This window comes from Lepisosteus oculatus, chromosome 14 (assembly GCF_040954835.1).
Source record: "Lepisosteus oculatus isolate fLepOcu1 chromosome 14, fLepOcu1.hap2, whole genome shotgun sequence".
NCBI classification, from domain to species: Eukaryota; Metazoa; Chordata; class Actinopteri; order Semionotiformes; family Lepisosteidae; genus Lepisosteus; species Lepisosteus oculatus.
In genome coordinates, this window is record NC_090709.1 from 45326895 (window position 1) to 45342325 (window position 15431).

The window sequence follows — 15431 nt, forward strand, 5'->3', positions numbered from 1 at the left end:
AGAGTCCTTTATTGACCTTGCTGAAGCAAAGAAGCGACATAATCACAATTGTGACCAGTTTTTCTGCTGTTTCTGGTTAATAATGATTATTATTTTGTATTTTGATTAATATTTTTTGTAGCGTTCTTCCTCAGCTTTTAAGATATTTGGTGAGCAAGAACCACTGAGAACGAGTCTGAATCAATCAAGAACACATATGGTACTGCTGTCCTGTGTACAACTGCTTCGTCCTAATTGAGCTTTTCAGTGTTGAAGAAGACGTTTCCAATTTCGATTGCTGGTTTCAGAGGATGTGCTACAAGATCACAGATTCATTTGAAAAGATTTGGAGATGCATTGGCTGGGACTCAAACATGGCGCAATTGGATGAAGGCACCTATACTCAGCAACTAGAGGAAAGGAGAAGGGGCAAGAGGTAGTGGCTGAATGGTTTAATATGCTGGATTTTAGGCTCCACTCTCTCAGGGGCGTGTGTTTAAATCCCACTACTGCGCAATGTTTTAAGACCTTACTTCCTGAGATTTGTAATATGGTCAGTTAAAGCACTTTATGTGAGTATCTCTTATGTCAGCGCTACAATCCCTGGCATCTTCAGGTGTTTTATATTACTGTACTCACATCGCAATCTTCTGTTGAGTGAGAACTCTTTGCTCGTGTTCATAGAGAGCCAGGTTTACCTTTTGAATCTCACCCGGGATTTCTTGAGAGATCATTCAGCGAGCGAGTCCTCCCTCTGGACTCCGCACTGAGCTGAAAGCTGCATGAACTCCTCACTGTGTGTCCTGTACTGTTGCAAGTGCTCTCGTCTAGATGTGGAGCACAGCGACAAGAACACCTTGAACTTTTTTCATAAGTGAAGGAAAATTCAAAAGAGTATGGATTGTATAAAATATCCATTGGAAAATTCGAGAAAAAACTGAAGGACTAAACAACGACTTTTGATGACTACAAGAGATTCAAGAAACACAACCGTCCGCACACGGGCTTGGATCCTGAATGCTTAAGTTAAAAAACAAAGCGAAGGATGCGAACTGTAAACTCTCTTCACGTCTTACAGTTTATGAAATAAAACAATTTCTTACTTTCTTAATAATTTCTTATTATTACATACCCACACATACACTTACAAATATACAACTACACACTGACAGACACCACACACTTACAGACAAACACCATACAAACACTTTCACAGGCATGCATTCACAGAAACAAAGAGACACTACAAATACTCACAGACACACTTATAGACACCACACACTCAGAGACCGCACATGCTTACACACTAACAAACAACACACACTTCCAGACACACATGCACAGACACCACATACACAGGTATCTACAGATACATGATAACTAACATCAACACAAATAACTCCTCATATTACAAAAATAACAATATCACTAAGACATACAGTATCAATATCAATAACATTGACACAAACTACTTATAATAACAGTTAAGCTATCATTAAAACAAACACTACTACTACTGTTAATACTCAGTAACACTATAATTATAATTAATATTAACATGAATATGAACATTAAAACTAAAACTATCAGTATCGCTATCATCGCTATCATCATTAATACTCACATGAACACTAGCATGAAAACTACCAGTTGTACTCTCTAATATTAACATGAATACACTTGAATTAGTATTAGTTGCTACCCATGACGTCACAACGCTCTTTGTGACGAAGGCGAGACACCTAGACGCGCACAGTGACGTGGCGCCTGTCGCCGTGGTTACCATACTTATGATTTATAAACACTGGACAAAATGCATTTAAACTGTTATTTACATACATTTATCAACTTGGAATATCATTTTCTAAGCTCTAGGATACAGTTACCTAAATAATAATATGAGTAATCATTGTTTAATTTCAGATTGAACATTATTAACATTAAACGCACTATGGTAATTGATCTTTATTGACTGTTTTCTAGATATTTAAAACAGGGTCAAGAACGGGAAAAGAATCAGTACTAACCAATCGGTGAAGTTAATCGTTTATTCTACGGTTCTTCAGTTGAATTAATTGGTTGTCGATAGATAAGTGATCAATAACTCTCCTCAGGTGGGTAGCTGCGTCAGCATGCGTAGGCTGCAAAGGAACAAGTAATAGGTTTATTCCATGCTGAAAAAAAGAAGAAAGAGAACACAACGTTTCGGCCGTGGAGCCTTCTTCAGGTATTTGACACCTGAAGAAGGCTCCACGGCCGAAACGTTGTGTTCTCTTTCTTCTTTTTTTCAGCATGGAATAAACCTATTACTTGTTCCAAGGTAGGAGGAGTGTCAAGGAGTAACCTAGCGATGTTATTTACATAGCCATCAGGGGCAGGATAGCGGAGAAGTGTAACCCTACCAGAGGAAGATACCAGCTGCTAACAAGAGTGCTAAACTGCAGAGTAAGAGTAAGAGTGCAGAGAGGTACTGTAGATACACATCTGACTGCTTCTTTTAAACCTTTTAAAATGAAATCACATTAAAAACACTTATTTGTTTAGAAAGTACTACTTAAAAGTCTAGGAATAAAACAAACAACCACAAAAACTATATGAATTGTGAAAATAGGTCAATAATATTCATCTAGTCCCAAAGAACAGTCATTTTTATTGAGACACAATAGAATATAACCTGGTGAATAATTTTCATTTTGGTATACTGTTTTGATAAGTATCCAGACTATACTATATATTGTGCACATTCCAATGAAGAAATGTGATTTCAATGGAAGTGCTACAGAAGAACAGTGCATTAATCGAATGCAGAATTTAAAGTGTTTAACGCTCTAATGTACCAATGTTTTACAGGGTTCCTTATTGTTTCATGTCAAATGAAGGTGAGTTCACATGATGAAAGCACATACTGTACAAAAATATGGTATATAGATGATATAAAGATTAGAGTAAGTATATCATAAGCCTGTGAAAAATGTATTTTTGAGATAAAAGCAAAGAGAAAAATCCACTAATTATCAGGTCCAAAGAAACATTTTTCAATGTTCCTTTTTTTTGCCTACCTGTATGCAATGCGATTTGTATAATGGAAAGTTAATCTTTTTCTGCAATAATGTCTTTGTTAGTACAATCTTTTGCTGCATAAGAATTGCCTGACAACTGCCTTACAAATTTTACAAACGTATGCTCTGTCAGAACAATGTTTTCACACTGGACACTGTATTGTCCATAATTATGCATTTTCTTTCTTCAAAACTATGATGATGGTTATGACTGCTATTAAAACTGATGTCAGTATCAATAATAAATTAACAAATGTTATCAACCTTCAGGTGTAAGAAGATACAATCAATTAAACACTTATTTATATTCCAGAGAAGAAGAACCAATATATTTTATATTAATAAACTCTATTTCAATGTGAAGTTTGACAAAACTATAATATTTCAGAACTTTTGATCACTAGGATAAAATTTCTTGGTTATTTTGACCAGCGGTAACCTTAAGTGGAATGCCAGTACAGTACATGTAACAGTATGTTTTTGTTACTGCAACAGTTCCTTGCTTTACCAGAGTGATGCATTTATCAGGACACGTATTAGAAACTGCATATTTTAGGAAACTTTAACTGAGTGAGTTTTTGCTGGTACATTATAATCACTACTGTCCACGCTGTCAAACTGCTTAACAGTTGTACAGCAGTGAGTGACTAATTTGCAGACTGCTGGCAAAGCCAAAATTTAGATGCAATAGAACCTGTCAAAGCAAATTTACTTTTCTTTTCTTCTTTTGACTAAATTATGTATATGGTACACTCATTCACATTCATATTCATATATTCTGTTTTAGCTTTCACCAATTTCATTTTTTCATAGTATAAAGATGTCCTATGGCATTTAAGGATAATCAAGTGACATAAAATGTTCAAAAGGTGCCAAAGGCTAGGGTTCATTATTAAAAATGTACTTGGTGTTTAGTACAGCAATACATCGATACATTAATGGGCAAAGTTCAGAATACCAGAATACCCAAAGCAGCACATTTTACTCTGTAAAATTACACTCAATTATCATGTGTTTGGGTCTTCCAACACTGTGGAAGTTGACCAGATTGGAGCATTGCCCTTTGTGTCTAGGACACAGATTCCACAGAGTCATGTGCTTGGGTCTCGATTCAGATATTGCAATAAAAGCAACAGGGGAGTAAGTTTTCCTTTTCGAAGTATAAAAACTTCAGCGTTTACTTTTTGAAGACCGCAAATTGTCGAAACACTATTGCTTCATAAGCTAATAAGTAAGGTTTCTGAGCACGCATTGTATTACTAATGCTGTTATTAATAAAAAAAAGCTTAAATTCACATAATGGAATTTGGACGGCTCAAAGTAGTCTATTCCTTGTACAACTTTACTTGCCCGCTGAGTAGAGTTTAAAGCAACGGCAGCAGAAGTAGCAGTAATCGCAACAACGTGGTTAGAGTGTCACAGTACACTCTATGAAATTATTGCGGCTTCAGATCGTTTTGTTCTGTTGAAGCTGCTACAGGCTCCGAATTGCTGACATTGGCTGTGATCTTTTTTCAGGTTTCGTGAAATTCTTTACATATTTGAAATATTTAATTCGGGTTCGCCTAATACACGGTGCAAACCGTACCTGCAGCAGAATGCTGTGGCACATGAAGCCGTTTTGTTTATCGGTTGTAAGGATTTAGGAGCGTACTACAAATCGAGCAAGCGAAAAGAAAATTAAACAGGAGTCACTTTTTGGATTGCTAATTCATTGTGCTCTGCTCGTCTAGGTTCAAATCCCATCCTTGTCATGGTTAAGACCTGAGATGTGTGTGTTTTTTCTAAACGGTGTTTGCATTTGTTTCCTCTTTTACTCCTGTAAACTCAGGATTTTTTTTCCTTGGTGGCAACAATACGCTTCTGCAATACAGTAAATGGTAGACTCTGCTTTCAAATTAGCTGCACCAGGCATTCGGATACAGAAAAACACAGGGATTTAAAATTCAGGAATATGAATAGCCAATTGCTTACAGCTAGGGATTTTACGTTTTCTTATTTAGCGATTTGTGTATCAATCTTTTAACAATTCATTAAAATGCTAACAATATGTAAAATCAAAACAACAGCACCGTTAAATGCTGGGGAGACAGGTAGTTGTTTTTTTCAATCAGATGCCAATCTCTAATGCTGTGTGTGAGAGCTTACGTACCTTTCCTTTTATCACATTTTCTGACAACTATTCCAAAGGGGCACCCTGTCAGCTCCTAATACTTTTTAAAAGTCTGCCTGCATGTTTGATTATTGTCATTTTATTAAGAAAAAGTTCAATATTGATCATAACTAAAGAAAATTAGGATCACGAATAAAAAAGGGCTGAAGATGCGAGTCGCTCTTGAATCAGAGCTGGGCGACACAGGCTTCTGTTCTAATATGATTGTACGAGAAGCAGGAGGAATCTCTTCTCTCCTATGGAGCATGAGCTGAATCAGGAGTGAGATATTTCGTATGCTCGTGCATATGTTAACGCATGATCTACATCGTAAAACTAAATTAAAAACTAACATTAAGTTGTCAAAGACATTCATTTACATACAAACAAGAGACAGACATAGTAATGATTCTACATTAACTTGTCCTACATAGTAATGTATCGCAGAATTCCGACTAAGTAACTCAGAATTGCGACTTAGTAACTCACAACTCCGACTTTATATCTCACATTTCCAACTTCGAAATAGCCCATATTTCATTGTCTGTCCTTTTGTTATTGTAACGGATTCGGGTTCTAGCTAGCAAGACCTGGGTTTGAGCCAATACAGTACAGGACACGCAGTGATGAGCTCACGCAACGAATAGTCTTGAACATGCCAAGCGTAAAGGCACACTGCACATCTGCGAAACATCACATCCTAGTTTAGTTACAGTGAGATTATAGACTGGAAGCTAGGAAGTCTCAGATCACTTTTCTATTAAATGTTCAAGCAAACCCAAATACCTTTGAAAGAGACATTTCAGAATCCCAGTCAAATCCAGTATGATTGCTGGATCCCTCGAATTCGACAATATCACAGATCTGCAGTCCACGTTGTGCAAGACACACCGCCCAGAGCATTTCTAAGACAGGAAATACATTTTCGTTACGAAAAGAGATATACTGTACGTAGAGTGAAATGGTCTGGTACGAGTCCTAAGTTTGAATAGTTCAAAATAGACGAAAAAGGGTAATTACAGACTCTTTCGAAATGTAAGAACATTAAAGCTGTGCGGACCTTATCTTGATTTACCTAGTTTAATCGTTTTCAGAAAGTGTAATTGTATTATTTTATGTACCCTTGACGATTCTACTGATGTTATAAGTGCTCTTGTTTATATTGAATCTATTTTGTTGTTCAAATAAAAAGTAAAAAAAAAAACATTCCGGATGCGTCTGCTGTAGAAATAAAATGACATCAAAGGCGTTGTACTTAGAGTTCTGAAGCCTGTTCCACAGAAGAACTAGCTGAGATGAAAAGTTCTATATTCTACTGACAGGGCTATTCCCATCAACTCAGTTTCTTTCTGAAACAACGTTTTCCAAGAAAAACTTACACTTTGCAAAATTTGAAATAAAATACTTGCTTAAAAGTGCAGATTATTTTTTTCCCAAAAACTGTAAAAGGAGAAAACCGACCCGTTGGAGTCTCTGTCGTACCATTGCTCAGTGCGGTCAGGTCGGGACTAAAACGATAGTAAGGTGCTGGTTCAAGCACATCTAGGCACGACTTTCTCACTGTTCCATCGTGAACATCATCTAGAGAAAAAGTGGCATATAATGTTTAATACATTAGTGGCCTTATTAATAATTTGAGGGAATATAAATGCTTTGCATGTATCGAATTACAGCACGTAACAACTGAGTACCTGAGTCGATATCACCGGGCAAGTTCCAATAACGACCAACATCAGACACTTCAAGAAAAATAAGATTCCATATCTTGGAATGTGGGGCGGGAGAATTCATTTATACTCCTGTTGCATCTTGAGCTAAACTTTAAAAAAAAAATATGACGCAGATTTGCTCAAGATACTTGTAATCGCCTTAAAGAGAGTTTTCATGAAAACGTACATCGGCTAGCTCTCCACTGTTAATTGACAGAACTTTTGAAGAAACTGTTCTTATATAAGCAACATACAAATTACACATCTTAATGAACATGAAGGGAAATCTATGGAAGCCCGTTTCCGCCAGGGAGTAAAAAAAAACGCGCTATGGTATCTCATTGTATGTCCTTTTTTACTTAAAAAGGGTCTTCTTTAGCTCAGCTGGCAAGACCTGGGTTCGAGCCAATGCAGTGAGGCACGAACTAGGGTGGGAGCTGCGAGGGCACAAGCCCTAGAACCCGAATCCGTTACAATAACAAAAGGACAGACATTGAAATATGGGCTATTTCGAAGTCGCAAATGTGAGATATGAAGTAGGAATTCTGAGTTACTAAGTCGCAATACTGAGTTGCTAAGTCGGAATTCTGAGATACCATAGCGGGTTTTTTTTTGTACTCCCTGGCGGAAACGGGCTTCCATAGAAATCCGGGTTGTGAATAACAACTGTAACTACACACGATTGAGTTCTTGAGGCTGGCATCTAAGACCACTCAGCCATCCTGACAAGCGGTGAAGGATGCCCGTTACTTTGTCAAAGGATTATTAACTACTTTTCTTTTCTTATTATTACAGAGATTTCTACATTGCAAGACAATTGACGATTTAGATAAAGGTATATCGTGGTACGCAAACCAGGCACGGACAGGGTTCGAACCCGCGCTCTTCGGCTTACGAGACCGGTGCCTTACCACTTGGCCACCGCGCACACAATTTAGTTTTTTTCCCATCAAGGCTAATACATTTTGAAAATAAAATAAAAAATCTGTGCGCAAATTGCAGTGGCAGGAGAAGTAAAACAAATATGATTATGATGTACAGTAATTGTTCACTTAGTGAAATACTCACTTTTTTGGACCACTGAATATAGTTCTTCTGTGGAGCTGGCTTCAGACTCTGCTTATAGCGCCCGTCAAATAAAATAGATATTTAATTTTTACAGGAAGACGCATTCCGAAATGTATCTCTGCAGTTTTAGAAAAGTTTTGAATGGCATATTTTATACAACGCACAAACCGTATACTAATTGCAGACTGCAGATCTGTGCAGCAATCGTACTACATTTCACTGTGATTCTGAAATACGTCTAGCAAACATATTCAGGTTTCCTTGAACTTTTAATAAAAAACGACTTCGCTTTCAATCTCTGATGTCACTGTAAACATCGGACGTGATGTTCCGCAGATGTGCAGTGTGTGCCTTCTTGTCTTATTCAAGTTTACTGGATTTTTGAAACGAAAATACAAACTGGACAGTTTCAGACACATGAAGACTCATAAATAGTGTAAATCCGCCGAGCTGATTTACGTGTCTGACCATCTCTCTCCTCCCTCTTTTGCAGTGAGCACTATTTTTTCATTTTCTTCCCTTGTAGTTTCCTCGCTCTTTTACTGACCCTTTCTCCCACGGAGAGACGGAAAACGTGCCGAAATCGTTTTCACCCTGTGTTTGTGCAACGTCAGTGTGTGAAGGGAAAGCAGTCTCCGCGGCTCCAGTGGCGCAATCGGTCAGCGCGCGGTACTTATACAGCAGTGCACAGCGGAGTCATGCCGAGGTTGTGAGTTCGAGCCTCACCTGGAGCAGCGTGGCCTGTCTTTAGCTACTGAAAGCAACTGTCCACTTTAGATACTGCTACTTATAGGTCGTCCTTAACACTTTATCTAACGGGATTGTAGCCTGTTAGGTATTTGCTGGAAATCCGGTCTAAATTAACATCAAAGGAACAGGTAAAGGTTTATTCCACGTCACACCCGAAGAAGGTTCCATGTTGTGTTTCCTTCTCCTTTCAGCATGGAATAAACCTATACTTTTTCCTTTGCAGCTGACGCAGGTCACTACTTAAATTCCCATCAGCTGTGGACCCCCAGCTGATCTCTACACAGATAGATGAGAGATATCTTCTTAGATGAGAGGTCTACTGGGACTAAGGGAGCATGATGGGGTACCAAAGACTTGAAAAAGCTCTGGCATTAGATTCTGTTTTTGTTTCCCAGATTTTTTTTTAATGTTCTTTTTGTTTTGAAGTTGTTCCTTTAAGTATTTTTTTTATTTTATTTTCTGTAGTCGTTAGACTACTACAGTGATTTACCTAGGTTCCCGGAAGGCTTCTCCATCGTGGTTGTTGTGTTTTTGGGTTACAAGTATTTTTTTTCTATTGATAGGACCCCACGCATTACTGTGGGACTAGTTAACTTAAGTTTTTACATTGTACCTGAAATTACCACATAAACTACTACTCTGTTTTTCTTTTTTTTTAATAAAGGCACAAATGATGTTTTTTTTTTTCTTGCTGCTGATTGGCAGTGACCCCACAACGGGTCATTGCAACGAATGTGGCTGCTGAAATTTGTCAGCAGCTCCATACTAAACCTGTTCTCAAATAATAAAATAACATATGCTGCCCATTAGATGTTACCGATGTAGGAGACTAACTTAAACCACCTCTTCACACGGTTTATGTAGCTCAGTAGAGGAACAGTCAATCGCATTTGAACTGTTCTGAATGTAGTGGAAATAATATGGTCACAAAGTAACGAACAAACGCACCACTCACTTGAAATATTTACTGTAGCTAAAATTGTTTTCTAGACACCGCAACTATTCACAATGAATTTGATGAATACATGTATTTATTAATAAAAGTGTAATTTATTAATAATTAAGATTAATGTATATCTTTATTAGTAGCTGTATTACCGGTAATGCATGTACAGTCCTTAATATGGGATAGTGAACTTTCAGGTATCCTGGGGAGGTAAGAAAACTGAAATGAAGGAAATACATATTTAAAGGGGGTGTAAGTCTTAAATGTGTTCTGTTACATCTGGGTGTTAACTGAATAGATTGTATTACTTATTGTGATTTGACACATGTCTTTCTCAGGAGACAGCAGAAAAATTGGGGAATTTGCAGGTACAGAAAATAACTTGAACTGAACAGGCAAATGTAAGGTTATGTTAAAGAAAAAAAAATGTTGTCACCTTTTTCAACATGATTATTTAAGACAGTTTATCGGAACCGTATCTCTCCTCCATTCTGTGGCTGTGGTCCAACAGTAACGGTGGTGAAACAAGCAGAATGTGCGGAAAGAACTGGAGACGTAACAGGAGAAAAATCCAGTTGATAGAAGGGTTGTGTACGCTGAGAAGTGTAGTTTAAAAACTTAACGAGCCAGGGAGAAGTCAAACCTACAATCTTCTGATCCGAAGTCAAACGCATTATCCATTGCGCCACTGGCTCTGATACCCTAAAGCCACCACTGTGAGCTTTGCGCTGCTATTAGTAATACTGTAGTACTCCAGTGTTCACAAGAGCCCCCCACCACCAGAGACTCAAACCCAGGCCTCCTGTATCACTCAACAGGGACCTAGCCTGTTGAGCTAAAGAGCAATCTCCCTTCAGTCCTGCGGCTGTGGCCCTGCTATTACAGGGAATGCTGACACCAATGTAACGCTCCAGGGTTCACATGGGCATCCTCGCCACTGCCACATCAGGTCAGTCCCCCAACGTCAAGGACTCAAACCCAGGCCTCTGGCATCACTCAACAGGGACCCAGCTATGGTGGCGGTTGAGCTATGGTGGCGGTCGCAGGTTTGAGTCCCCGACGGTGGGGGGCTGACTTAAGTGGCAATGGCAAGGGTGCCCGCCTGAACCCCCAACCATTACAATACTATACATCGCTCCGGTCCAAATTTTCTCAATTAGATTCCCGTGTTTTCTACTTGTATTTAGCTACTAGGTCTTTCATTTGGTCTGTTTTAAAAATAGCATCTCAAACGATGTTATGTGTCATGCTAAAATTCACACACGGGGGATGTCACATGAAAGACAATCACAGATAAGATGTTGCGTTTAAAAAGAAATCCAGAGTGGCAGTAGAAAACAAAGCCTTATACACTAGATGCAAGTGCTCTACCACTGAACTAAACTGACAGGCACTTTTGCCTGTGGCTCTTTAATTGAGTTAGGGAGAGTGAAGGGTCTACACAGTGTACAATTTAAAGGTCGAAGCAAGACAATCTGATGCAAGGAGAATTGACAAAATGAGCCACTGCTTTATCTTTTACTGAGCTTTCAATGAACATCTAAGTGAAAGACAAATTCACTATTTTCACTTTTTGTTTAAAGAACACTTTTATCACATTCTGCACTCCCGATGGTGTTTAACGGTGCTCTTTTCTACACTCCTGATTTGAGGATCCCCAGCTAAAATATTTTTAAATACAACAAAATTCCGATATATTGAATAGTATTTATGTTTACATTTATATTCACTCGTGACAAAAGCTTGTGTTCTCTGAATATATCAGGATGTGGAAAGAGGCCCAATCACATCTGGAGTAGATAGTATTTAGGTCAAAGCTAATTCGAAGTGCATCTCTGGGTGTGTTTGAATTACCTACGTGTTTGACTGAAGGACAAGCTCATGGTGCCATAAAAATTGACACTCGTCATCTTTTCTTCTACATTCACAGGTTTTACGCTAAAGACAAAAAAAAATTGTTGTTTTCATGCCAGCTGGCACTAATTATTCTGCACCAACAGGGAAGATTAGTATTTTATCTATCGCAATATGTGTGGAATTTGTTTTTAAAAAAGTTGATCCAGAAATGAACACTTCCATTAAAGTTAAGACAGACACCTGTTGCTGTCCACAACGACCAACTCTGCATGGCAAGAGAGGAAGAAAAGCACTGTGGTGATTTGAACCCAGAAGCTTATTTACTAGACATGCACGTTAACCAGCTAAGCCACAGCACCAACAGAGCACTCTCCTTTTACGGCCTCTTAGACACACCGCTCTGAGATACCTGCGTTCTGTGTGCGCTGAGCCTGCTCGCTGAGCAAGTGATGAGAAATGGCTTTTATCTGGTAATTTCAAGTCCAAGGAGCTCAATATGCTTTTTATGTTTGACATCTTCAAGGAAAATGGTGAAATCGCAGGTGGAAGAGGAAAATGATCCTTGAGTAGAGGAAAGACGACCATCTTGAGCACTAACTCATGTCAGGAGGCTAACTTCTGGGATGAGGTGATGGAGTGGTAAGGCGATGGACTACTAATCCATTGTGCTCTGCACATGTGGGTGTGAATCCCATCCTTGTGAAGTTCAGCAGTTGACAAATGTGCCTTTTTAAACTGGGTGTGCTTTCGTTTCGTCTTTCGCTCCTGTACTACAGCAGTAATATTTCTAGATGTGCATGAACATGGTATAGTAGGCTGACGGCAGGAACACGGGGTCCACAAGCAGTGACAGTATCAGAGGTGTCTGCAGTGTGTTGGTTTGTGAGCACTAATAAAATAACTTGCCGTGGAAGCACGTGTGCCTGCATTAATACAGCTCCATTGAGCAGAAAAAGCAACACAAACACCGACTTGTCAACAGGAAGTTTCCGTAGCTGAAAACACAGCCATTGTGCTCCAGGTGAAGCTTGTGTCGCAGGATGTGTGTCATTGAGGCAGTCACGGTCTGGGATTGATTGGGTTATGTTGATTTGTGTTACAGGGTGTGGGTCATTGAGGCAGTAACAGGCTGTGATTGATTGGGTTATGTTGATTTGTGTTACAGGGTGTGGGTCATTGAGGCAGTAACAGGCTGTGATTGATTAGGTTATGTTGATTTCCAGGATGGTGTCAATGTTGCCTCTCACTCAAGGGGGTGACTGCAGTTGTCCCAATTAATACAGGAACAGTCAGTAAAAACAGTCAAACCCAAGTCGTTCAGGGAGCAATTAGGTATCGAGACTTGGAGGTGTGAGGAGTCGCTGAGCCAGTTTTAGCCAGACCAAGGGGTGAACTGATAAGGTTCCATGACACCTAGCTCAGCACTCCAACACCCCTCAAACAACACAAGCTTCCTCCTGGACCCGTTTCTGACAGGGACAGTGGAAACCCCCCTGAAAGGGATTGGCGAAGGAGAGGGATAAAAAGACCTGAGACAGAACAGAGGGGGCTCCCGATTCCCACTGGACCCTGGAGACGACACAGGCAGCACAAGGGAAGCTGCAGAGTGCAAGACCCCGGAGGTACTCTGCAGAGACTTCTAATACCTGGAGGCAAGGATCTACTGGTTCAGTAACTGACGACAATGAGAGACATTGGCATTGAAACAGAGGTACTGTACAGAGACTTTTAACACCTGAAGGTGAGGAACAAGGAAACTGGCACAGTTAGCCGATTCAAACTGAGAGGAATGTAATATAGTCGCAGAGGATTTCTATTGTTACCTGAACAGAGACTGGGGAAATAGGCCTGGGCGATACCCCTCTCCTCAAAGTGGGCCATCAGAGACTACAGGTACTAAGTAGAGACGTTCGAGTGACCTCTCTTTAGTATTTTACAGGAAAGACTGCTGTCCCTCTCTATTCATTTTGACCCTGGGAAGGACCTCTTGCTGCTGTGAATTCTGTTTTCGTTGTGTTTTTGGGTGATAGTGCATGTGAATGTAGTTGGAAAATAAAAAGGGCACTTATACAATACAAATGCTTGTCGCTGGTCTGTGTGTGCATTGGTAATTCTAGGAGATAACAGAACCTGTGGTAATGTAGAGGGGCCCTAGCACCCCGTTTGTATTGCTAGGAGGTGTAGTCGTACACGAGGCAGGAACATCCCTCGCCCATAGGGTTCACCTTACTGTGACACCTTCTTCGTCTATGTTTTTTGAGTGTGCTGCAAACGATCTTAGTATCGAAGTGCCGTCCCACATAACCGATCCGAACAGTCTGCTTTACAGAGGAGCACTGCCGGAGCTTATCGTTGGCAAACTGAAGACCAGGCCGACCTCTTCTGTGACTCTTGAACACTGAGTCTCAAGGTTGTGAATTCAAACTCCATGCTGGCGGGAAAATTCATAGGTAATGATCACATTTTCTTGCATGCTAATCAAAAGAAATATTAAGAAACTTTTCCCTATACCAGTTTTTTACAAAAGTAAAGGCACATAGCACATGTGTGCCACATCACGTCCGAGTTTAGTGAGAACTACCTCAGAGATTGTAAGCTGGGTAGTTTCAGATCAGATCACTTTTTTTATCAAAGGTTCAAGCAAACCCGAATACTTTTGCAAGAGACATTTCAGAATCCCAGTCAAATCCAGTACGATTGCTGGATCCTTCGAATTCGACTGAACTATTGCACAGATCTGCAGTCCACCATTAGAATACTGTGGGTGTGTTGTATAAGTGTAATTGTATAATAGCATGTGCCCCTGACGATTTTCTTGATACGTAATATGTGCTCTTGTTTGTATTGTATGTAGTTTTGTTGTTTAAATAAAATGTAAAAGACACAACTTTCCGGATCATCAAGGGTGCTGTACGCAGAGGTCTGAAACCTGCTCCACAGAAGATCTTTATCCAGAGGTGTTAAAGAAGTCGAGATCTCGCCATGAGAGGGGAAGCATCTCAGAAAAAGCAGGTGCAGTCGGTTCCACAGTCATAACGCCACTAAGTCGGGCGACAAGAGCAAAACCCACCCGGCTTCCTCCGGGCAAGTAATGAGACAAAGAGACAGCACACAGCAGGTAGCGTGGCCGAGCGGTCTAAGGCGCTGGATTAAGGCTCCCGTCTCTTCGGGGGTGTGGGTTCGAATTCCACTGCTGCCAGGTGCTTCTGTCAAGACCCCCTTTCAGCTGGCTTCAGACAAAAGGGAGGGAACTGCTTTTTGGCAGTCTCTCGAGAAACTAAGCAAAGTGTTTAAAGATACTTTCTCAGCTTGACATCAAGGCACAAAACAAAAACCTTCTTGCGTCCTCTCAACCCAAAAGCTCTTTGCCACTTTTTGCGTTATGCAGGGAACGACGTCTGCCCAGATCCCTTTTGTGTCAATGCAAATCGTAGTGTGCCCTACGTTTTAATGTTGGCTGTGCTGGCGTGCTGCTTCTGTCTGTGAAACTTGAATGTTCTGCTTCTTCACACCGAATCGTCGGCGGGGGTTGAGCTTGTTAAATCTTTGCGCATAGCGCTCCTTTGGAAGTACATTGTCCAAGTTCAAAAGCGATCGTGGAATTTACTTCATGCGTTCAAAAAGCATGCCTCGCACGACAGATTTAAATGGGGAATGGAGCCTGCTTCTTGCTGTTTTTCCTGTGGTTGCAGTTACAAAGTTGATCGTGCTTTCACATTCTGTTAACAGTATTCACTGGCTGAGCTTTATCAGTTGGTTCGTAAAGGAATCTCTGCTTCGGTTCCAGAAAAGTCATCTGTGGTGTGTTTTTTTCCGTGCCCACGGCAGTCTTGTAAAGCTGGTAGTAATGGCGGCGAAGTTAATTTTTTATCCTCTTTAAAAGAATAAGGACGGGCTGGGGCGAGCTCCAT

At 40.1% G+C, this 15431-nt stretch overlaps 1 protein-coding gene and 2 non-coding genes across 3 annotated transcripts in view; all 3 read left to right on the forward strand.

Annotated features, from left to right (window-relative positions):
• Window positions 1-15431, forward strand: part of LOC138243434 (uncharacterized) — a 421149-nt gene that overhangs the window by 355599 nt on the left and 50119 nt on the right. The window lies entirely within an intron of this gene.
• On the forward strand, window positions 8608-8701 carry trnai-uau (transfer RNA isoleucine (anticodon UAU)). The gene is made up of 2 exons: window positions 8608-8645; window positions 8666-8701. It is a non-coding gene; the product is annotated as a tRNA-Ile (tRNA).
• trnal-aag (transfer RNA leucine (anticodon AAG)) lies at window positions 14638-14719 on the forward strand. Its single transcript has one exon. It is a non-coding gene; the product is annotated as a tRNA-Leu (tRNA).